This window comes from Corvus brachyrhynchos, unplaced genomic scaffold (assembly GCF_000691975.1).
Source record: "Corvus brachyrhynchos isolate BGI_N302 unplaced genomic scaffold, ASM69197v1 scaffold203, whole genome shotgun sequence".
NCBI classification, from domain to species: domain Eukaryota; kingdom Metazoa; phylum Chordata; class Aves; order Passeriformes; family Corvidae; genus Corvus; species Corvus brachyrhynchos.
This window is the reverse complement of record NW_008237408.1, coordinates 1,083,013-1,105,728: the sequence shown is the minus strand read 5'-3', so window position 1 is coordinate 1,105,728 and position 22,716 is coordinate 1,083,013. Positions and strand designations below refer to the sequence as shown.

General features: G+C 41.0%; 1 protein-coding gene across 2 annotated transcripts in view; it reads left to right on the top strand.

Annotated features, from left to right (window-relative positions):
• MSRA (methionine sulfoxide reductase A) overlaps positions 1-22,716 on the top strand; it is a 238,429-nt gene that overhangs the window by 3,233 nt on the left and 212,480 nt on the right. Inside the window, exon 1 of one of the 2 annotated variants that reach the window (XM_008631033.2) lies at positions 15,302-16,848. The exons of the other annotated variant lie outside the window; for it this stretch is intronic. The gene's annotated coding sequence lies outside the window, so the exon portion shown is untranslated. Of the gene's footprint in view, positions 1-15,301; positions 16,849-22,716 lie in introns of those variants that run through there. 2 annotated transcript variants of the gene reach the window in all.

Here is a 22,716-nt window from a genome sequence, read left to right as displayed (position 1 = left end):
GTAAATGTGCCTTGGGAAAGTGTTTGTGTCGTGGTTTACTCGCGCAGTGACGTTTCTTGTGTGCCGTAAGAATAGGGATTGACGGGTTGTTGGAGCAGCCAGCGAGCGCGGCCCTGTGTTTGCCCAGAGGAGCTGTGGCTGCCCCGTCCCTGGAAGTGTTCTGGGCCAGGTTGGACAGGGCTTGGGGCAGCTTGGGATAGTGGAAGTTGTCCCTGCTCGTAGCAGAGGGTGGAATTGGATGAGGTTTAAGATTCCTTTCCACCCAAACCATCAAGTGATTATTTTCTATAATCTGTTGTCTGTATATGAGTTTTCTCTTTAATTCTTACTGAAGCCAGCAATAGGGTTTTAAAGAGATTTCTCTAGGCCTTACTGTTTTTTTAAAATAATAATACTTTAAAACAAAATCATGACATGCTGTGTATGTTCTGCGGGTGTTCTAGGAAGAAATTCTTCCCTGTGAGAGTGATGAGGCCCTGGCACAGGTTTCCCACAGAAGCTGTGGCTTCCCCTGGATCCCTGGAAGTGTCCCAGGCCAGGTTGGACATTGGGGCTTGGAGCAACCTGGGATAGTGGAACCCATGGCAGGGGGTGGGATGAGATGGGCTTTAATGTCCTTTCCAACCCAAACCGTTCCATGATTCTCTTTGCAAGGTGCTTCTAAGTTCTTAATAATTTTTCCTATTGTTTTCCTCCTTTGAGTAGATGTGTGCTGTCAGGTAAGCAAAGCAGCAACCCAGAATTCAGGAATTTACTTTCTCACAGCCCTCCTAGGAACTGAAGGAGTTCCAAGATGACTGTCAGTGCTTTTCAGTAGGAATTTTAGTGGTACTGAGGTGCTCTAATACATGTATTCAATAGCTCACGTATGAGGTATTTCTTGAACAAGGTGTTACTTACACGTATTTTTGCTCCAGGCTCCTGTGGACCCTAACAAAGTGTGCAAACTTAGGGCATAATTTAAACACACTAAGTACATAAGTACTGGTGGAAGAATTACAAATGGGTGATGGCATAAGCCCAGTGGTCAAGAGGATAATAAATTTTTGCATTGTCTAGATACTTGGTTAGTAGTTGAAAATAGTGGTGAAATTAAAGGTAGCAGGGAGAATATTATGTCTGATGTGGAGGAAATGGAGTCAAAGGAGGGGTGCAGAGGTAGGGTTTGTGCTGTTACAGCAGTGAACTCCAGAGATGATACCAAGAGTAGCACATTCCCTGCATCAACATGGTACCTTCCTGTTTTTATTGAGAAAAGACTGGACAGAAGACACACCAAGCTCATTTTATGCTGAGTAAATGCACAGGTAGAATCATTCTGTGCTGCTGTACGAAAAGCATCCTCGTAAGGCCAAATACAATTTTTAGAAATGTTTTTCTATGGCTAAATGTGGCATTACGTATTTAATAACAGCATGACCCTACAGTGAATTGTCAATGTTAAAATAAGATGTAAACTGCGCAGAAGAGAATGGCAATTAAAATTTTAGGCTGATGATCAACTTAAGGCTGATTGACCTTGCAGACCCTTGCCATGTTAATAATTCTTGTGAATTGGGAACTAGAACTGGAGCTGGTAGTCTGGGTGAATTCTTACCAGTACAGCATAGAAGAGAGGGATTTTTCCTTTCTCTGCTGTCCAGAGTCACAGTTTGCTTTCTCTGCACTGTGAGCCCATTTAACCTGGCATCCAGCAGGACCACAGCTCCTTCCCAGCAGCTCTGAGATCATCTTGCTCTTCTTGTTGACCTCCCTGGGGTTTCTATTGGTGTAGACCTGGAATTTTTCCAGGTCTTCTTGGATAAACTTCTGCTGTTTGCTCTGTCTGCCCTTCGCTGTTTGTTTAACGCTGCCCTCAGATTTGCTGAGCGTGTTTTCTGTCACATCACTCATGTTGCTGTTGCAGCTATTGAATGATTCTGGCCCCAGCAGCAGCCCCTGGGGTCACCTGTTGCACACCAGACATGAAGGTATTGATCCCTGCCTTTGGAGATTGCTCCTCCTGCCCATTTTTGACATGCAGGCTGCTCCTCCAGCCAGGACTTCGTCAGCTTCCACAGCAAATGCTGTAGGAGAGGGTGTCAGAACCCTGCTGAAGTCAACATGTGCTACAGCCACTGCTCTGCCTTCCTCTGCAGAGCCAGAATTTCAGCCTAAAAAGGCAGCTCAGCCGGACAAGCGTGATTTGCCTTTGGTAAATGTGTTGATTATTCCTGATTACATTCTTGTTCCCTCTGTTTGGAAATACTTACCAAGAGAACATACTCCGTGATCTCTCCTGGGACTGAGCTGAAGCTGAGCATCCTATACGCGCCTCAATTCTTCTTTTTCCTTTGTTCAAAACGGCTGTTACTGTAGCCCAAATCTCATCATCAGAGATCCCCAATCACTGTAATTTTTCATTATTTCTCATCTGTAAGTGTTCTGATGGCCACATCAGCAAACTTGCCTCCCAGCTCTGGAAGAACTCCATATGGCTCCTTGGATTTAAACACATTTAGCTTAAGTAGCCATAACCCATTTTTCCTCATGTTCTTTGCTGCTTTTCTTTCTGATTGTACCAGCCTGGAGAGGTTTTGGAGCAGTTGTTTGTGGAGACTTGTGCAAATGAGGTTTTGAGTACTTCAGTCTTTTCTGTACACACTTCTAGGCTGTCTCCTGTATTCATCAATGCACTTTGATTCTTTCTGAGCTTCTTTTTACTCCTGCAATTTTTGCAGATTCATTTCTTATTGCCGTTTATGTCCCCAGCCAGATTGAACTCCAGCTTTGGCTTTGCAGATTTTGTGCCTAAATGCTGAGGTGGTGCTTTCTGTGTCTCCTTTGTTGCTTGTTCTTGGTCTCTGCATTTTAGTCCATGAAACAGTGCTGTGTTTCTGATGAAGTTCCCACTTTTCCTACATGGTTTTTTTGTTCCTTAACTCTCTTTAGAAAATTTTTGTCAATTCAGACCACCCTGAAGGGCCTTTTTTTCCCTCTGGCAGCCTCCCAGGGGCTTCTCAGGGGCTGCAGCTCCTCCAAAGGGGCAGAGGAGGGACAGCTCTCATCTCTGCTCTGTGTGACCAGGGACAGGGCCCAGGGAACAGCTGGAGCTGTGTCAGGAGATGTTTAGGCTGGCTATCAGGGAAAAGGTTCTTCCTGCAGAGGGTGTTTGAGCACTGGAACAGCTCCCCAGGGGATGGTCACGTTCCCAAGGCTACCAGAGCTCCAGGAGCGTTTGGACACAGCTCTCAGGCCCAGGGTGGGATTGTTGGGGTGTCCTGGGCAGGGTCGGGAGTTGGACTCAACAATCCTTCTGGGTCCCTTCCAGCTCAGGAGATTCTGTGATTCCATGATAATTCCATATATAAGCCAGAGTCTGAGTTCTGAAAGCTGAAAATACTGAATCTGTTTACCTTTCCAGCCTTCCTTTGGATCTCCATCTCTGCTGTCTTGTGGTTACTTAGAGGACTGTTTTCACTCTGCAGCCCTGTGCTCTCAAGGAGTTGTGTTTCAGTAGAGTGCAGCTCCACATCCTGTTCTTCTGTTTTCGGAAGGATTATTCCTACATCCTACATAACCTGTTCTGATCCCTGCTCCAGCTGTGTGTGCTGTGCCAGGTCTCTGATTCTGGGCGCATCAGAGGTCTGTGACCACACCTGGACATCCAAGTGAGCCGAGCTCTGCCTTGGTGTGCAGGCACTTGAGGAGAACTTCTGCCAGAGCTCTCTGGACCTGCAGTGTCCAGCCTCTTCACCTTCAGTGATGTTGACAGCCCCTAACTTTACTCAGTGAAGGGCTGCAGAGCATTTAGCTTCTTGTCTCTTGGAGATCCCACTGATCTACTCCTCATCCTGATGGAATAAAGCATCCTTGGAGCTCCTTCCTTGTGCTGCAGCAACTGGGTCTGCCAGAGCAGAGCTCCCAAAAGTGAGGCTGGTGCCACTGTTGAGATCCCTGTGGAGGAGCACCAGGCTCTTCCCACTGAGTTCAGTCTGGAGGGAAGTTGAAGTTCCAGAGGTGTTAGTGCTCACTGAGGATCCAAGAAAATCGTGCAGTTAAACCTGGATAAACCACTCTGCATTAGCTGAAAGGAATACAAACATTAGTAAACTTACTCTTTTTGTAAGCAAGTTGAGTTTATCAGATCTTCTACAAATTCCATAATCTGGGTTTTAGAATTTGTTGTGCTGTTTTCTTTCCTTGCAGTAGAGCACCTGCATTCATTTTTTAAAATTACTTCTTTCATATTCTTGTATAATGGTGCAATATGATGTTGTGCTTTATAGTAAAAACACACATTATTTATTTATTGCTTCTACCTTTCTAGTATAACTCTACTTTTCAGAGTTAATTTTAGTTTGATTGGTGCTGAAACATGGCTGTGTTTTCTGACTATGTGAGGATATATTGCTTACACTATTTAATGAACTATTTTATTTTATGACAGTGGTAGGAGCAGTAGTCAAAGAGCCATATGAATGTAGAGATTGAATAACATCTATATATATGTATCTGTATAAATATATATTGATATAGATATATACACAGGTTTTTTCTGCTAGATATCCTGAGGTAGCAATGTGTAATAAATTAAAAGAATGTTTTTCCTACTGTTCCCAATGAGCAGTGTCAGAGAATATCTTCTTACACATCTGTAGTGGCTTGACTTTTTTGAGGCAGAGAAAGTCCAGCTCATGGGTAGAGAGCCTTAAGATTGTTTAAACCCATTAAGCCCCTTAGCTTTATATCTGAAGATTAATAGAGCAGTAATTACAAATGTGAAGGAGGTCATAGTGAATTTTAGTCTTCCCTTCTGTGTTAAAAAAAAAAAAAAAAAAAAAAGCACAGCATTGCCATGAATTAATTCTTGCTTGAATCAGATCACACTCTTTAAAGAAAACATTGATTAAAAATGTCATTTGACAGAGGATCCACATGCTCTCCCTGTTAGTCTTTTTTTACCATTCTTAAGACACTGAGCAGAAATTATTGTGGTCATACCAGTGGCCTGTGGTCTGGTACTTCCATTTGTTTCATCACCATGCTCACCATTAAACTATGTCCTCAAAATAAGGAATAAAATGAAAAATATTCATGTTTGTTTCCTTTACTGGTTAAAAGAATTTGTAATCATGGGCAAATACAAAATTTTTTCAGACATGATTTTAGTATCACTGTATTTTAGGTCTAAAATAAAGATTCTTGAGTGAGATTATACGTCAGGACAAAACCTCAAAGAAAATAAAGTTTGTCTTAAGGTTTAGGAGGATTTGTTTCTTCAAATTTTTACACCACTTTCTTTTACCTGAATCAGCATTCTACATAATGAATTAACTAGTTGTCCATTTTTATTGGGTTTGTATGAAATATGGGCCAAAAAAAGTGAGACTTGACTTCCATTGCAGTTTAGTGGAGTGTGTTGAGTAACAATGTCATATGTGGTTTAGCGCTTTCCAAATTGCAATTTACCTTTCTAACTCAGAAGACTTAGTTACTTATTTCTTCATTCTAGGACACAATCTTTGCCTCAAACACACTCAAGCCATCAATTTCCATAAATTATTAAATTTCATTGCAATTTTGTTGTGTATGCCAAGATTGAAAGCAAAATGCACAGCAGAGAAACACCTCACCCCAGTGGTTGTTTATTATCTGAAAAAACTTCTCAAATTTGTGGTTACAACTTCTTGCAGGTACTTCCAGGATGAATTTCCTTGGAAATCCTGCCTGTCATGGCTTTTTCTAGTGCTCTTTTTTTTTTTGGTGCATTTTGTCAAGTAATTATATTTGCACACTAAACACCTCATTTTCAAGCCAACTGTACAGCTGTAAATATTGTGCTCTTGTTGGAAAGACAGGAATTACTTTTAACCCCCCCATTGCATTTTACATTTTGGAAGGTGCTGCAAGGAGAAGCAAAGATTAAGTCAATATAAAGAGATTTTTTTTGTTGTTTGCACGTGCTTTTTTGCTCTTGGAAGCTGGAAAACAGCCACCCAAAGGAAGTTAACAGGCACAGAGGATGCTGGGGAGATGGAAAGCATACAGGAAATATATTTACAGAGCTGCACATCAAGCTGCCAAATGCTGCTCCTGAGGTGGAATAACCCTGCACTTACTTATCACCTCTCACTACATCCCAAGAGAACTGATGACATCACTCATCACTAAACCCCTCAAAAAATGTAAAAGTAAAAAAAATTCTGTTGTTCCGAGTCCCTGGAGTTCTGGGGCTCTGCTTAGCATGCGGCTCACAGCCGGAGGGTGCGGAGGAAGCGCTCCCGGGGCTTCTCCTGGCAACAGCTCGGGTTGCTGGGAGACAGCATTGCCTAAATGGGGAGAAACTTCACCCAACTGGCAGCCTCTTGCATGCAAATGAGGCTTGGTGGAGGCTTCTCGTGCTGATGCCGTAATTTCCCTCTCCGAAATGAAAAAGGAACCCAGAGGGTTGTGTGTGGATGCTGCTATGAGGAGATCGTTCGAAGTCGTGTAATAAAAGGGGATAATTATTCTGGGTGAAGGTAGTTGCGTTACACAGGGCTCAGGAGCTTCTCGTTGCTGCTGTTTTGAAACGGGATGTACATGTCTGAATGAGCCAAATTTGGGGTGTTAAACCTATCAGTTAGGAGAGCTAAACACAAGGCTATATTTACTGAGGTTGTTTTTTCTATCTAGAGAATATTTTAACTGATTTTGTGTGAGTCCTGGGATACATTGGACTCCTTTGGCTGATTGTGTCCATTTATCTTTAGTGCAGGAATGACATTGACTGGACATTTAGGTAACGTTGTGCCCTGGATCCCACATGTTCTTCCATAATTGATTAAGTGAATGTATATCCCAGGCAGAGACATGGAATTAGGCATCCCACTGCTTCTCTTTCCACAGCAGGTAGGAGAGTATGGGGCAAACTTTACATTGCAGCAGGAACAGGGTGGGACAGAGCACTGGAAGAGGCTGAGTGGTGCTGCAGCAATACCCAGAGTTAGGCTGTCATAGGTGAAATGGGCACTGGTGTCTTTAGTTCATCAAAAGACATTTAAATCAGGGAAATAGCACCCAGAATGCTGTTTTCTTCCACCGGCTGCCAGAGGGTCCAGTGGCCACTGCAGGGTCCAGTGACCAGTGCAGGGTCCATTGACCAGCTCACATGGAGGTGTCTGTGTGATAACCAGGTATAGACGGAGTCCTGGCTTTGCTGTCTTCATCACCTATCCATGTAGTTGATATTCAATATAAAGCCTTTAATTTTTTTTTGAGTTATTCTCATTGCCCAGGGTGAAAAGCTGTATTTTTTTTGAACTCTCTACACCAAATACCAGTTCACAGAATCACATTTTTTTCCTTTACTTTCTTCAATTTTCCTGGTTCATGCTCATATACAACATTGTCAATAATGGAGGAAAGAATTTCCAAAGTCACGTTATCCAAATGAGAGAGAAGTTGTTTACACATGGAACTGCAGAGGTGCAGCATCTTTAGTTCCTTCAGAACACACAAGGAATAGATAATAAAATAATAAAATAATTGAGAGAAGATAAGTGCAGAACAGTCCTTAAGGCAGATTTAAAGTTGCTTGAATATTTCAGGTGTTAATTCCTGTGTTTTAGTCCTTTTGTTCTTTGATGTACAGTATTTCCTTTTGAATTTTTTCAGCTTTAAAAGCTTCTCTGGTTTAATTAATGTCTTCCTGTCAAATTTATACCTTCAAATTACAGTGGTGTACATTGCCTTTACTTCAGGTTTACGTAATTTTTATTGAATTTATTTTTACTTTGCAACCATTGAATTATTTGGCTTGTAATTTATTGTGTGATAGGCATTGCTTTATCCTTCCATGCTTATCTTTTAATTATTATGTATGAAATTTCAGTGGTATGGATACATTTGATTATTGCACTTATTTTGTTGCAAATTTTTATGATATGTATGAAACTTGCATTTAAATTTCCAGTAAAATTAAAATAATGCACATAAATAAGTCCTTAATACAAATCAGATAAAAACCTGTGCCATAAAACCCATCACAATCCAGGGATGGTTATTGCAGTTTCTTATGTATTGCTCATCGTTAATTCTTGCTGCAGATAATGCAAAATTGGAATTTAGTGGAGATTGTTTGGGTCTTTGTTTTGAAGATAAGATCTTATTTTCTGTTGAGAAACGTGGCCAGGTAGATGATACCTGTATTTTTACTATAGTTTGGGCTTGATTTTCTAGGAGCCTCTTGACTTTCTAGGAGCCTCCAGAGATGCTTTAAGGAATGCCCACATTTCAGGAATGGCTGAGAAGCAGAACTCCAGCGGGAACTAGTTTTTTTGGTGTCCCTCAATGTGAGACAGAAATCCCTCACCTTGAGGACATTTGTTTAGACTTGAGGACTTTGGGGGTAGAGATTTGGTGCCCGAGTCTCTGGCTGAGAACTTTTAGGAACCCAGTGAGCAATGAGAAGTGTTGTGTACAGACACAGACAGTGGAAGTGTCTTTGTGTTTCTGACATTCCCCATTCAAAAAGTGCGAAAAATGCACTTTTTGGTTCATCAAACATTCAACTCGTGGAAATTTCATCCCAGGACTCCTAAAGTGGGAGCAGGAATCGGGGAGGTCAGGCATTGATGACTTGACAGGCTGGATGAGGGAGGAGAGGGATGACTCCAGACAGCCCTTGGTGGAACTGACAGGGTCTGGTACATGTGTATGGCAGAGTGGGATCACAGGATAATCCAGGTTGGAAGGGGCTTTGGGAGATCATTGATTTATGGGATCAGTAGATTGGCAGCTGATCTGCTCGTTTCGGAGAGGAAATGTCTGCAGTCGTCTGCTCCTTTCAAATGTTGAGCTTACATTTTGAAAAACAGCAAAATTCCAAGTCAGGGAATCAGTGGCTGATTTCCTGATACGCTTTAGCAAACTGCAGTAGGATTTTGTCTAAGATCATCAGAATCAAAATAACTGCACCAGAGATAACATTACGATATATAGGGTCTATGTGGACTGTTTACATTGCTTGCTTTCTTTTGTTTATGTTCTTCCCTAAGGATTCCCCTTCTTACCTAAACAGGGATGTGCAAACTTCCTTCCGCACTGACTGAGCTTGATCTGATGCGTGCTGGGGAGCAGAGATAAAATCTCATCTGGAAGAGTTTGCGCTCAGACAACTTCTAATAAAATAAGCTTCTCACAGAATAATAATGCTTCATTTCAGTAGGATCCTGAATGACAATTTTCCAAGTTACTACTCAGAAAGGGAACAGGAGAGGGAAGAAATGAGCAGGCAAGCCAAATGTAGAGGGTGGATTATTAACCAGAATGTCCTAATATGTTCTAATACATCTTTATATGAAGAAGAAAAATACTCATAAGGTGACCTAGAGATAAGTTTACAGTTGGTTCGTAAGATATGTATTTCAGAACTTCAGAACTTAGAAAAGATCCTTTTTTTTTTTTTTTTTAACAGTTTTAGGATGTTCTGATCCTCCTCTGCTTTGTTAGCATTTCTCATAAATACAGTCATAAATGGGTATAACTGCCCTGGAGTCCAGCTGCATCCTCTGGAATGAAGCAGCAGGACCAACAGCCCATCTGTTTGCCACATTCACTTCTGAAGTTCTGCTTCTGAAAGGTGTCTTCTGATGTTGTTGGTGAGCACTGAAGGGATTTAGAGTAGGACATCACAGCTCGTATCTTACTGTTGAGTGGCTTTAATGCATTTGTTTTCTTACCAGTCATCTACACTTTTTGCTATTTGATTTAATCTGGTCCCTTGTGCCATTCTTAGTCATCAAACTGCTTTTCAACCGACCTGAAAGACTCTGTCATTTACTGGAGGAGGATTCCATCCCACTCAGGAAGAGCTGGATGCAGGCTAACACTGTGTATCCAGCATGGGAATTGTGGATTGTTTCTGTGACTGTGATTGTGCCCCTGGTTGTGGACGTGAACATGACTTGGATCCTCCTTAAATCCTTGGAGAGATCCTGGGTCTGTCCTTTCCCTGGTCAACCAGTACGTTCCTCTGAAATTCCTAGATTTGGAACTGTTCCCAGTCATGAGTTGGACACAGCATCATTTTTTGGATGTGGTGGGCTGTGCCTGGGCTGGTGACACGAGTCCAGAGGATGGGATACGAAGGAACGTTTAGCAGGATTTGGGTGTTCCTCTGTCCAGTCCTTGGTGGGGTGGAATTGCAGACTTCCACACTCACCCTTCGGCATTAAGTAACTCATTTTTCCTTAAGTCCTTGTTTAAGGAGTCGTCTTTGTGTTAAATATTCCCACACCAATTAAGACCTACTCAGTGTTTATTTAGTTTACAACAACTGAAAGCAAACTTTTTGAGAGAGAGGCAAGAAGATCATCAAATGTGTATTTTATCCTTGTGGATACCTGTGCACAGACGTTCCCAGGTACTCCTGTTGTGAAAGTATTAAGTATAATGGAAGCTGAAAATGAGGAAAAACCAGCACTCTCTGGGCTGATGGCTGGATGAAGATGAGGAATTCTGAGATACTGCTCTCTGTAGAACCGTTTAAAATATTTAATTTGTGAAAATTCAGTAATTTAACACAAAGCACTTTGTTCCTGAATTTTACAATAAACCCCTTGCTTAGTGCAAAATAAAGAGTATGTTCTTATTCCTCACACCAGGAATTATGAAACCCTAACCTGACCAAACTATGGATAAATTCTCTTAGTTACTTGATTTTTTAGAGCCTCCATTTTCATAATAATTGAAGATATTTGAGTTTTTCTAGCCACAAGTCTATTTTCACTCCATCCAAGTTAACTTGTGGATTTTATTATGAGTAACTATTTCTACCTCAAGTTCTGTGCATTTATTTTTCGTGTTCCACACTGCAGTCAGTTTTTAAATGGCACTCACCCCTGGCTGTGGAGCTGGGCTCCCAACATTTTGGTTTTTTTTAAGTATCTGTTTTTCTCCTGAGACCTAAAGGGGATAATAAACAATTAATGGTACCAATGGTATTTAAAAACCCATGTAGCACTTTATATTGGAAGTGTTCTGGGTGGTACTGGACAAAGAGAATGGGAAAATATTTTAATCTAGGAATATAAATTCTGTTGGATATACTCTGGAGACCATCTGGTCCAAAGGAAACTGAAGAAGAATACATTTAGTGGAGATTGACCCATGGATTTGGAATTTCAAATTGGGGCAGAATGCCAGCACATGATGAGCAGTTGAAGGATAATCCCACAGTGATTTTAGGAAGTTGTTGACAGCTTCCGATAGAGTTTGGTCTTGTCATTTATTTGCCTTGCAAAGCTGGAGGACTCCACCCCACCGTGTGACAGCGCCAGCCCTAAACCCACCGGGCTCATGGATCCGCTGCTTTGATTTTCACCTGGATTCAGCTGGAACTCTCCATTCCTGGGGCTAATGTTTTCCATGGCACAGGAAGGACCACAGTCAGGCATATATGATGTTGTCAAAATGACAAATGGTAAATGCAGGTGGTAGGGGGGCAGCTGCCAGGAGGAGACAGCCCATCCTGGACCAGAATTAACTGGGGACATCAAAACTGTGCAAAACAAGCTGCCAAAAGTGCTCCTTGTATTGATTGACTTTGGGAAATCTGCAGGACCTGAGGCCCTTGCAGGTCTAGTCCTTCATATTCAGATTTTTCATGCCTTTATTCTTGTGTTTTTTAATATTTTTTCCATTTTATTTGATTGATTTTTGGAATGTTGACTTCAGCTCTCGCTGTCTTCCCTTGCCACTTCTGGATGGCTGCAGTATTACTTTTTTTCTTTCCTTCTCAGTATTTCTTTTCATTATATTGGTCTCTATGTAATAGCTACAGTCACTCACTTACATGTTCTTAGAGCTTCCCCAGTGTTTGGCTGTTTAATAATGAAATGCAGGAAAGTGGAGAGCCCGTAGGAAATTCTTTGTCATCATCTCTTTATGAGCAGCCCAGGTAAAAGTTGCCTTTTTCCTGTCACATGATGCACTTTCACCCTTCAATAATAAATCAGAGAAGCATCTGGCTCCAAAATTAGACTCCTAAAAACCTCTAGCTTGTCCCCAGAGGAATTGGCTTCACTTATTTCTGATGGGAGTGCCCAGAAATTATAACAGGAGTGTGATAGCAGAAAGACTGACAGAGTTAGCCCTGATATGCCAGATATGCTGGTGTTTTTATTCTTAAGAATAAAATGTTTTGGGGAACTGTCACACCCACATTGACCTCGTATCAGGTGGTCAGGATGAAGCGTTACACAGCTTTCATTGGTCCATGGCACTGAGGTGTTCCATCAAGGAAGAGAAAAGGGAAATAAAAGCTATACCTGACATTTGAAAGTAACTCTTTGGGGTTGTATTCCAAATAGAACAGCTTAAATGAATGAGTTACTTCTTCTATTCCAAAGTTTTCCACTTGGGAGGTGGGAAATCTTCACAGGTGCACTGGGACAGGTATCCAGGTATACCACACTGGGGAGACACAGGGACATTTGAGAGAGGTGGAAAAATACACGGATAAAAGGGAGTAAGATGACATCAGGAGGCTTTCACTGGGAGAATTTTAAATAAATGAATTCTAGGGGCATCATGGTGAAATGCATAAAAGATCGCAGAATCATTTTGGTTGGAGAAGAGCTCCAAGATCATCGAGTCCAAGATGAAAAAAAGAATTTGAAACGTGATGACCAAGGCACAGACCAATATTAATCTTTTCCTAATTCTTCAAAGAAAGATCAGTGATAGCTAAGATATTGCAAAAGAATAAATTTGGGGATTTTTATCTGAGCATGGGGTTGTAGATAGTGTTGAAGGACAGAGCTCCGCGTTGTTCTGTAATGGTAGAAAACAAAGATGGTCAAATTTGGACTGGAGATGGATAGGAGAATACTTGGAGTGATGAGGAATTCAACTCTTTCCATATTTTGTGCATTGGAAGAGAATAGCATCAAAGAAACTTCAGTGGGATAGCTGGAGAGAGGAGAATGTTCAGGAGAAAAACGTGAGGGTAAAAAAGCATTTTATGGAGTCACTAATACAGAACCTGGTGTCAGGTTGAGTTATCTGGGAGTTGAGGACTGGATTATTGCAGCCTTCCAAGGAAAAATCCATAGACTTTGAGCAAGAAGGAGGAAAGGGAAGGGAAGGAAAGGAAAGGAAAGGAAAGGAAAGGAAAGGAAAGGAAAGGAAAGGAAAGGAAAGGAAAGGAAAGGAAAGGAAAGGGCTGTCTTCAGAACTGTGGGAGACAACAAGAAGAAGAGCAAATTGGAGAAGCTGAAGGGGGAACACAGTGAAAAACAGGCAGAAAACATGAAAAAAGGCCCAAAACAAGGTGTGGAGAAAGTTTTGTGTTTTCTTCCTATCTGGAGGATACTGAGCGCTCGACTGATTGGCGTGGAAACTTCTTTATGTGAAGGGGGAGAAATGAAGGAGGAGAAATGAGTTCCATTGAAAGATATCGACACCTTGGACTGCAGGATGATGCATCTTGAAAGGTGTCACAGAGGGAGGTGGGAGCAGTTCCGATGGAGTGGAGCAGACCTGCAGTTGGAGTCCTTAAGAGGAGAGAGAGAGGGAATTAGGAGTAAACTACATCTTGGAAAAAAAGCCTTTAAGGCAGGAAGAGTGGAGTCATTCCTGCACATGAGATCCACTCTCGTTGGATCCTCTGCCTTTGGAGCAACATTTTGAGGGCTAAAATAAGGCTCTTCATCCTGTTAGGAAATTTTTTCAGGAAAACATTGGGCTGCTCAGGAATTTATTTGTTTTTCCTGCCTTACTTTCACTAAGAGTAATGAAGGAATAGTTAAACTAATTCATCTCTATTGGAATTATATATATATTTTTAATATAGCTGAAGTCCCCTGTTGTCAATACATACGTTTTTTGAAGGAAAACTAATTAAAAGCTGAGCATTTAATAGTGACTGCTGCAGTAGTGTAGCCTGTCAGAGTTAATTCCACTGTCAATAATTTCCATGAGATCTTTTTGTTCCCGTGTTGATGCCTGAGAGGTCTTTCAGTAAAGGCAAAGTGACACATTAGAGTTTGTTGTCAAGTGCACAAAGAAAAGAAATAGAAAAAATTTATATATAGGAGTGTTTTTTCCCCAGGTTAGCCTGTCACGAGGATGCGAGGTGCAAATGGAAATGGGGTAGTGTGCAATATTTTGAGGCAAAAATCTGATTTTAAAGTTAACAGTGTTTCTTCTGGAGTTGGGAGGCTGCTGGGAGAAACGTGGATGGGACTGTTACAGTCACTGGAAACAAGACAAGGGGAGCATTGGGTGGATGTCTAAGGTCTGAAGGACAGAGAAATAACCTGTTTTTAAAAAAAAATCATCAGATAAGGTCTTCCAACCTCTGGCAGAAAGTAACCTTTAGAAACAGAGAGGGACTTCCTTGGATATTGGGAAAAAGTTCTTCCCTGTGAGGGTGGGGAGGCTCTGGTGCAGGTTTCCCAGAGAAGCTGTGGCTGCGGGATCCCTGAAAGTGTCCAGGGCGGGGTTGGACGGGGTTGGGAGCAACCTGGGATAGTGGAAGGTGTCCCTGCCATGGCAAGGGGCTGGAACAGGGTGGTCTTTAAGGTCCCTTCCAACCCAAACCATTCTATGATCCTGTGAACTTCTGAGACTCTCTATTGAATAAACTTACAAAATTAAACACTTTGGGAAGTTTTTTTCCCTCAGAATAATCTAGTTAGCTCATTAATGTAATGCATGTATTTTAAAAAGTTGGCATTTTGCCTTGGCAAATAGCTTGAAGATAAAAGAAAGTTTATTCCTGTAATTTTCCTCACATGAGTTCTTGTCATTTAGAATATCTTGAATGAAGTTCCAAATATAATTTTCCATCCTTAAAGTCTTGCAGCACATCAGAAAATTTCCCACCAGAGTTGACCATTAATGCTGAGCCATTTCTGCTCTGAGTGCCACAAGAACTTGAGCTGCTGAACTAACAGATGACATCATTGGATCTACGGATGTGGGGAGATTTTTTGTGTAGGAGCTGGGATCCGATTCCTTATTAAATTTCAGCTGATTTTTAATAATGGTGGAATTGAGAATAACTGGTGGTTTTCAAGCTGGAGTTCAGATAAAGTTAAAATGTGCATGACTTCCGAGTGTGATCTTAATTCAGATATATACATCTCCTGCTCCTGGCGTCTTCCCATGATTCTGGGGAGGAGAGAATGAAAACACATTATTTTAAGGAGTATTTGGTGCTTATTAAAATTACACATACACCCGCCTTCCAAAGAGTCTTGATTTACTGCAGGTTGTTCATGTGTCGCATGCGGACATTTTTTAGTGAGCAGATTTCTTATCCCTGCGAGAACAGGGAATGGCTTCCAGTGCTCCACGATTCCGGGAGCACAAACGTTACATCCATTGTAAAAGGTAGGGAACCATGAAATCTATAAAGCTGATTTGGCAGGAGCAGCGGCTGTTGGTGCCAAGATTTGGTTACTGACCCACAGTTTCCTGTTTGGAAATCTATTAATTGATTCGCAAAGAGCATCTTTTTGGAAAACAAGGATTCAGACAGGCTGGCACAGGCTGGAGCTCCGCCAAGACTGCTCGGGAAGGTTGCCATGCTGGGAGCGAGCGAGCGAGAGAGCGAGAGAGCGAGCGAGGCGAGGGAAGAAAAAAAGGCAAGACTTGGCACGGCTCAGTCAAATCAGCTTCTTTTGTCTGCTGTCTCGGCTTGAGCTTCGCGAAAGAAAACCGTCCTGGGGTACAGAAAAACTCACAACTTTTTTTTTTGGTTTTCAAACTTCCGTCGCTTTTTAAGTCTCTTGGGCTCTTGGGAAGTGGTGGTGACATTAAATGACGTCCAGTTAGCAGTGAGCAGAGAAATAAAAGCCTTTAATGAAGCCTCCACAATGTCAGTTTGTACATATGGGAAATACGATATTTGGTGATTTTTTTTTTTTCCCCTATGTCTGATTAAACTGTAAGGGAGCCGAGTAACTTGGAAGAATACAGAGGGAATGTGTAAATAAAAGGGAGAATTTTCATTTTTTGCAGCAAAACAAAAACTTTTCATCGACACAAACATGCTTTAAAACCAAACCTGACCTCCTTTGGAATACGTTCGGAACGGGAATTCCAGCGTTTCTCTCTACAGAAACGAACTTTTAATGGAACCTCCTTAAAGATTTCATCTGACCCAGCAGCGAAGTAAGAGTAGAGAGAAAGTTGTGACACCTCAATAGAAAAGTGAGTATGTTCTTAAAGACACAACGTTTGTTTCTGCTGCTTGGTGCTGTCCTGGCTCCACGTCCTAGCCTTTAGGGACAAACCTGAAGACCAGCAGGACACGCCGAAGACACCCAGGCTATGCCTGAAGGGCAAAATCAGAGTGTGGTTATTCTGCTCCTGCTCTCAAACATTCCCTTCAGTGCATCTTCCTAGAGAGCATCTGAAATCGCTGAATTTTCTACTTTTAGAAGCAACAAGAGATGGAAAAATATCGGCTGCTGCCAAGTGAGGAATGTTTGAAGATGACACAGTTGATGGCACTGGATATGGAAACTTCAGTTTGTAGTTACAGGACCTGTTTGCTGCAAACAGTGAAAAAAATCTGCTCTTTTCTCAGGAATTAAAAGAAAATGGATTAAAAAAATCACTGATGGCTGAAGCATGGACGCCTTACGATTTCAATAAAAATTAAGCACCTGAAAGTCCATTGTTTTCTCCAAAGGTGCCTGGATTTTCAGGGAGACAGGTACCTGCTTTCTGATTTCCTGGGAGCAAATATGATCACACTGCCTATTAGGCCTGGATGTGCTGGGATTATCCTCCTGCTGCTGTGACAATCAGCATTATTATTTCAGGGAGTAACTGTAAACCGTAGATTTTTACGGATCGGCTTCGCTTGGAGTAAGTATTACCCTATCCTTAAAAACTGGATTGTTCAGCCTGTGAGATGTGCAATTCCTGGCATGCTGCACAAGTACATTTCCCTAATTCTTCCCTGCTGAAGGGAAGAAACAACATTATTGGAAAGGTTTTTAATAGGAATGTGTTTGTGTTTTAACTGTGCATTGTGGCATTTGGATTATGAGACTGCTAAAATTAACTGGTCTTTTTGATGATGTCAAAAACTTGGGTTACTTAATATTACATTAAATTGGTTTCTTAGCAAGATCTGTCTGATTTTTACTACATCAGTGAGCCTTTTGAAAGGTGCTGTAGTTAAATAGTGGGTAAGATGCTGTTGTGATTAATATTTAGTTCACTGAAACCTTTTAATAGGGTTTGTTAGGGAGTTTTGAAGAAAAATTTGTTATCACACAGCAGCCTTGTCTTTCTAAATCCTTGAAAAACATCCTCAACAGCCCCGTGTGGGAATAGGTATCCTGTGGGGGATTTCAGATGGATCCTGGGTGGAAGGGGAGTGTTTGGAGGAGTTGAGTTCTGCTCTCTGTGTGGTTCTTGTCTGTTGTTGCTGTGCAGGCATTACCATGGGATGTGCTCAGGGACACGGGCATGTGCTGGGCTGAGTTTGCATCACAACAGTGTCCTAAGTTTGTTTGTCCGTGGGGAATTCTGGAAGGAATTCCCTTTATTTCTCAGAAATCGTGTGCAGTCGGAAAGCATCTGCTGTTTTCTTTAATCACAACATTCCTAACCAAATCTTTACTGGGTGCCCCTATTAAAATTCAGAAAACAACAGAAAACATTTATTGTGCTGCCTCTAAGGAAAATATTAAAATGACCATTACATTTCTAAGTGCTACATTAAAATAACCGTATTTCTCTCTTAAGTACCTACATAATTTCATAAATTTGGGTTTTAAACACGATCAACATGTGGGTGCTTGCAGCGCATTTATAAAGAGAAATATTTGTACAAATATTTCAACATCTGTGGACACTGAAATTATTTTGAAGCAGTTCCTACAATGTTGGAAACACTGTTTATCTCTGAAATATCTCGTCAGTACATTTTGGTTTCCTAAATGAGATACACACCACTGCACATTTCTTTTGGCCTACATAATAAAATATTTTTTCTTTCTGCTAAACTCTTTGATTTTAAAAGTTCATCTAAGTGCTGATTTTTTGGAAAATATCCCAACTTGGCAAGTTAAAAATGAAGCTGGAATCGCAAGGCTTAAATGGTTGGAATCTGAACATTGGTTGGATTGCATGCAAATGGAATTTGTGGTGTAATTTCACATGGTTTATTGTATTTATATATTTTCTTTACCAACTGGAGTCTACTGGATACTTTAATCTGATTATTCATTGCCACCATTCATCTATGATCCTTAATTATTGGTTAGGTTTAATAACTTCATAAATGAACAATTTGTGTTTAATTCTTAATGAATCATTAATACCTATTTTAGATTGGATTGTACAGTTCCTTAATGTGGGCATATTTCAGTGTGGAGGTGAGGGTTGGTGGTTGGGGTTTAATTTGATTTTTCTTACTGAACCACAGATAATATTTCACATTAGAACATCATGTTTGATACTGTGATGGGCCAATGTCTGATTTCACTTGTGGCGATTAATAGGAGATTAACCAATGTTTACTCTGCTGTTTTAATTAGTATCAAAGTAGTTTGAGATCAAAATGGACCTGGAATGGGCTTCGTTTGTGCCTTTTATATTGGTATATTAAAGCATTTTAAAAATGAACGCTTACTCTGAACCCCTGTGGTTATTGGACAAGGAAGAGATGAGCAATTCTCAGTGTGACTGTCGATTCTCCCTAAATATGGCTGTAGGAGAAGAATATAAATGTTAAAATGCAGTTTATGGAGGCTTTGGGTGTTATTTTGCATTCCTGTAGCCATGGGAGATTATCTTGATATTCTGCTTATGGTAGAACTCCATGTGCTGCCATTGCTGAGGTGTCCTCAGTGTCTATAACAATACTTTAATTTTTTTTTTTTTTTAAGTTATATTTGGTATATATTTTAAAGCCCTTTCCATTTACCATTTACTATTTACCATAACTCCAGAATAATTGCTTATTTTGTAGTCCACCATTCCACGGTGTTTTCTCTTGGCACAGTGGGATTGACTTGGGTGGAATTCCACTCCTTTATTTCATATAGTAGGCCACAGTCCTCTTCCTTGCCACAGAAATTTTGAGCAAAATCTATATAATTTTGTCCACTGTACCTCTTAAAATAGCATTTAAGTGAGTTGAGTAACTTTTGTAGTCATTGTGGAGGAATAAACACCTTTAGGAGGTGATTAGGGAGGCTGTCCCATCAGTCCTGTGAGTCACTCTCTTTATTGACCATAAAAAAATGGAAAATAGAAGCAAAAATTGTAAGAATATAAAAATATTAATTTGTAGTATTTTAAAGTTATATTGTCTGCTATATTCTCATTTATTTATAGATAAAACACAGTTGTTTAGGATCTGACTGAGTCTGACAATTTTGTTACAAAAATCGTTGTAGAAATAATAGAAGCTTGTACTCTTGATAATTATGGACATCCATGTTTTTCCTGTTTTTTTTCTATAATTAAGTTATGCCCAGTGTACATCTGTTCCTCTGAGTCACTACAGCAGTTCTTCCATATTTATTGGATGCTATGGAATTGCAAATGTTTTAAGGGATAAATTGTAGTTCATGCAAAAAATTCCCATTATTGTCTCTCCTTTACATTTGTTTAATCACCTATTTTTTTAAGTTTGCCACGATCAAGCAGTGTCTTGGTGTCATCATTTCTGCTGTTTGCTGCTGACCTCTTCAGCCTGTGTCAAATTCTGGTTTGTCTGAAGTTGCAACCTCTGTACTATGAAATATTGGGGTTTTAAAACAGGAAATACACAATGTTTGCAGCACTGTTTTCTCTGTGTGCTCTTATCTTGTTAATCAACAGATCAATAGGAGAGAAGTCAGGGAATATCCAATCCCTGAGTTTGAGCAGGGACACCTTCCACCATCCCAGGTTGCTCCAAGCCCTGTCCAGCGTGGCCTTGGACACTTCCAGGATGGGACATCCACCACCTCCCTGGGCAGCTGGTCCATGACTGATGTTTCAGACACTTCCAGATCCATATTTTAGGAATTAATCAGATCCCAAGAAAAGTGTCTCCCTCATATGGGCACAACACTTTTACTGAATGCCAACGGAAACTGGAAGATCTGAAGAAAGGTTTGGTTCGAGTTCACTAAACTGCAATGAAAAGATCTTCCATATAAATTATTACTAAAAAATAAGAGAAGAAGCATGAAAAACCCATTGTTTTCTCTCTGCTAAATTACATTAAAGTGGAATATTTCTTTGACCATTGTGTTGGATTATGCACTTAAGAATTCCTGCTTTTTTCCTGACACATAACAAGGGTTTAATCCTTGTTCTCCAACTTCAAACTTTGGATTTCAGCACTGAGTTTTCCATTGTGTTGGTTTTCCATGCAAACCTTTGTCCGTCCCTTTTACACCTCAGCACAGCATCAAGTGTGCAGTGTAAGAGTAGATACAGTGTAGAAGGGCTTTACCCCGTGAAAGACTTCTGTGTGGGTTTTGTTTTAGAAGCTCCACAGCTGTGTTTTTTCCAGTCCTACAGATAGGAATAGGAATCAGGTCTAGTTTGCTTGTTCATCTAATGCACAGCAAGTGAAAACTAAGAACTCTACAGACAGTACCGTGTTAAGATGATTCAAATTTTTGTTTTCCACAGACAGTGATTTTGGTAGTAAAAATTCCACCCAGATTAAAGCAAGTACAGAGACTGTGGAGAGGACAGACTGAGGGAAAGTGGGTAGGTTCAGGAGGAGCATACTCAGAAAAATCTCAGTTTGTTTTGACCTGTATTGACATAAATGGTTGGAGTTGAACATGGTAGGATGGGAGGTTTCACACTGAATTGTAGGTGGTATCTGCTGATAAAATCTTCTCCAGGAAATTTGTATTCTCCTCTTTTTTTAGGCAGTTTTCCCATTTCTGAGACCAGCCTGGTGTTTGCCAGTGAATTTCTGTTATAATCTATTCTCAGTTGCAGAGAGTTGCATTGCTCTGTCCTTAGTAGTGAATTGTTTGTTCATTGTCCATCTTCTTTCTAATCTCCGCAGGTGGGAAGGCAGGAAGGACTTCAAGGGAACAAAAAGAGGATCTGTTCTTTACTAGTAACTGTTTAAGGCATATTGCTTTCATTGACAGGATGGAATCATGGAATGAAGGAATGGTTTGGGTTAAAAGGGACCTTAAAGCTCATCTGATTCCACCCCTTGCCGTGGGCAGGGACACCTTCGCCTATCTCTGGTTGCTGCAAGCCCCATCTCCAGCCTGGCCTTGGACACTTCCAGGGATGGAGCAGCCACAGCTTCTCTGGGCACCCTGTGCCAGGGCCTCCCCACCCTCATAGGGAACAATTCCTTCCCCGTATATAATCTAAATCCACTCTCTTTTGGTTTAAAGCCATTCCTCCTTGTCCTAATGGCTTTATTATCTACCTTTTATACGGCTTTTGTTTATATCTACAGCTTTCTATTTGTATTTCATGAATCTTTCCATTACTTGTGCACAGTTGTGATGCATTTCAAGGGCTTGAGATGTTTTGTTCTGCTGCCTTTACACTTCTGGCTCTACTTTTTTGTTTTTGTGCACCCAGTGTAAAAACTTCATGTAAATGAGTTTATGTAATGTCTGCTGTATTGATTTTTTTTTTAAAGCTATGATTAAACTGGTAAACTCATAGTGTTGGTGTAATTTTGCATTTAAGATACATTCTGCTGTTGCAATAAACCCTGTCGTCCCAGTATAATGCTTTTCCTTTCATATGGATTCGCGCCATAGAACATAATTCCTTCTCTTTGGTAGAAATTAATCCGAAAAGGAACTGTTAAAAGCCAATATATTTGTAGTGAATGAAGCAGTCTTAGCAGAGAGAACAATGTGCTTCCTGCAATACTGCCTCACTGTCTCCTTTTGAAAATTGCTCTGGTGCAGGAGACTGTTGTGGCACTTATTTTTATCGTTGGGAAACATTATTCTTGTTATTTAATTCAGCTGCTGACATAATGAGTGCTTCGGCTGTAATGAATATTTGATGTGTTTATGCTAATGTAAAGGCCCAACTATTGCCAGTTCTCTCCAACCTTTCTAACTTTTTAGACAACAATTTTAAGAGTGATGCACTTGGCCAAATGTGTCTTGATGAAAAGGGAGAATATTTTTACGGACACTCAATTAACAACTTGTAAAATTAATTTTCATGTGATCTTGTCTATTAATCCATAAGATTTTAACCTGGAGTAGTCTCTTTAGACTCTCATGAGAGAATTGGGCCAGGATCAGGATCTGCAGTGTGGGTATGTGGGACTCATTACTCCTGTTTTCCCTCAGAGTCAGCAGCCAGAGCTGGGCACTTTCAGGCAGATTTGGCCGTTACCTAATTCCAAGCTATTGGAGCCTCAGGTGGAATAGTTCCCGGTAAAACACAGTATCTTCTAAATAATTTGTTCCTAAAAGCAGCATAATAAAGACACAGACATGTTTGAGAGGGTCAAGAAGAGGGGATAAAGATGCTCCAAGGGCTGGAGCCCCTCTGCTCTGGAGCCAGGCTGGGAGAGCTGGGGGTGTTCACCTGGAGAAGAGAAGGATCCAGGGAGACCTCAGAGCCCCTTCCAGGGCCTAAAGGGGCTCCAGGAGAGCTGGAGAGGGACTTGGGACAAGGGATGGAGGGACAGGACACAGGGAATGGCTTCCCAGTGCCAGAGGGCAGGGATGGATGGGATATTGGGAAGGAATTGTTGGCTGTGAGGGTGGAGAG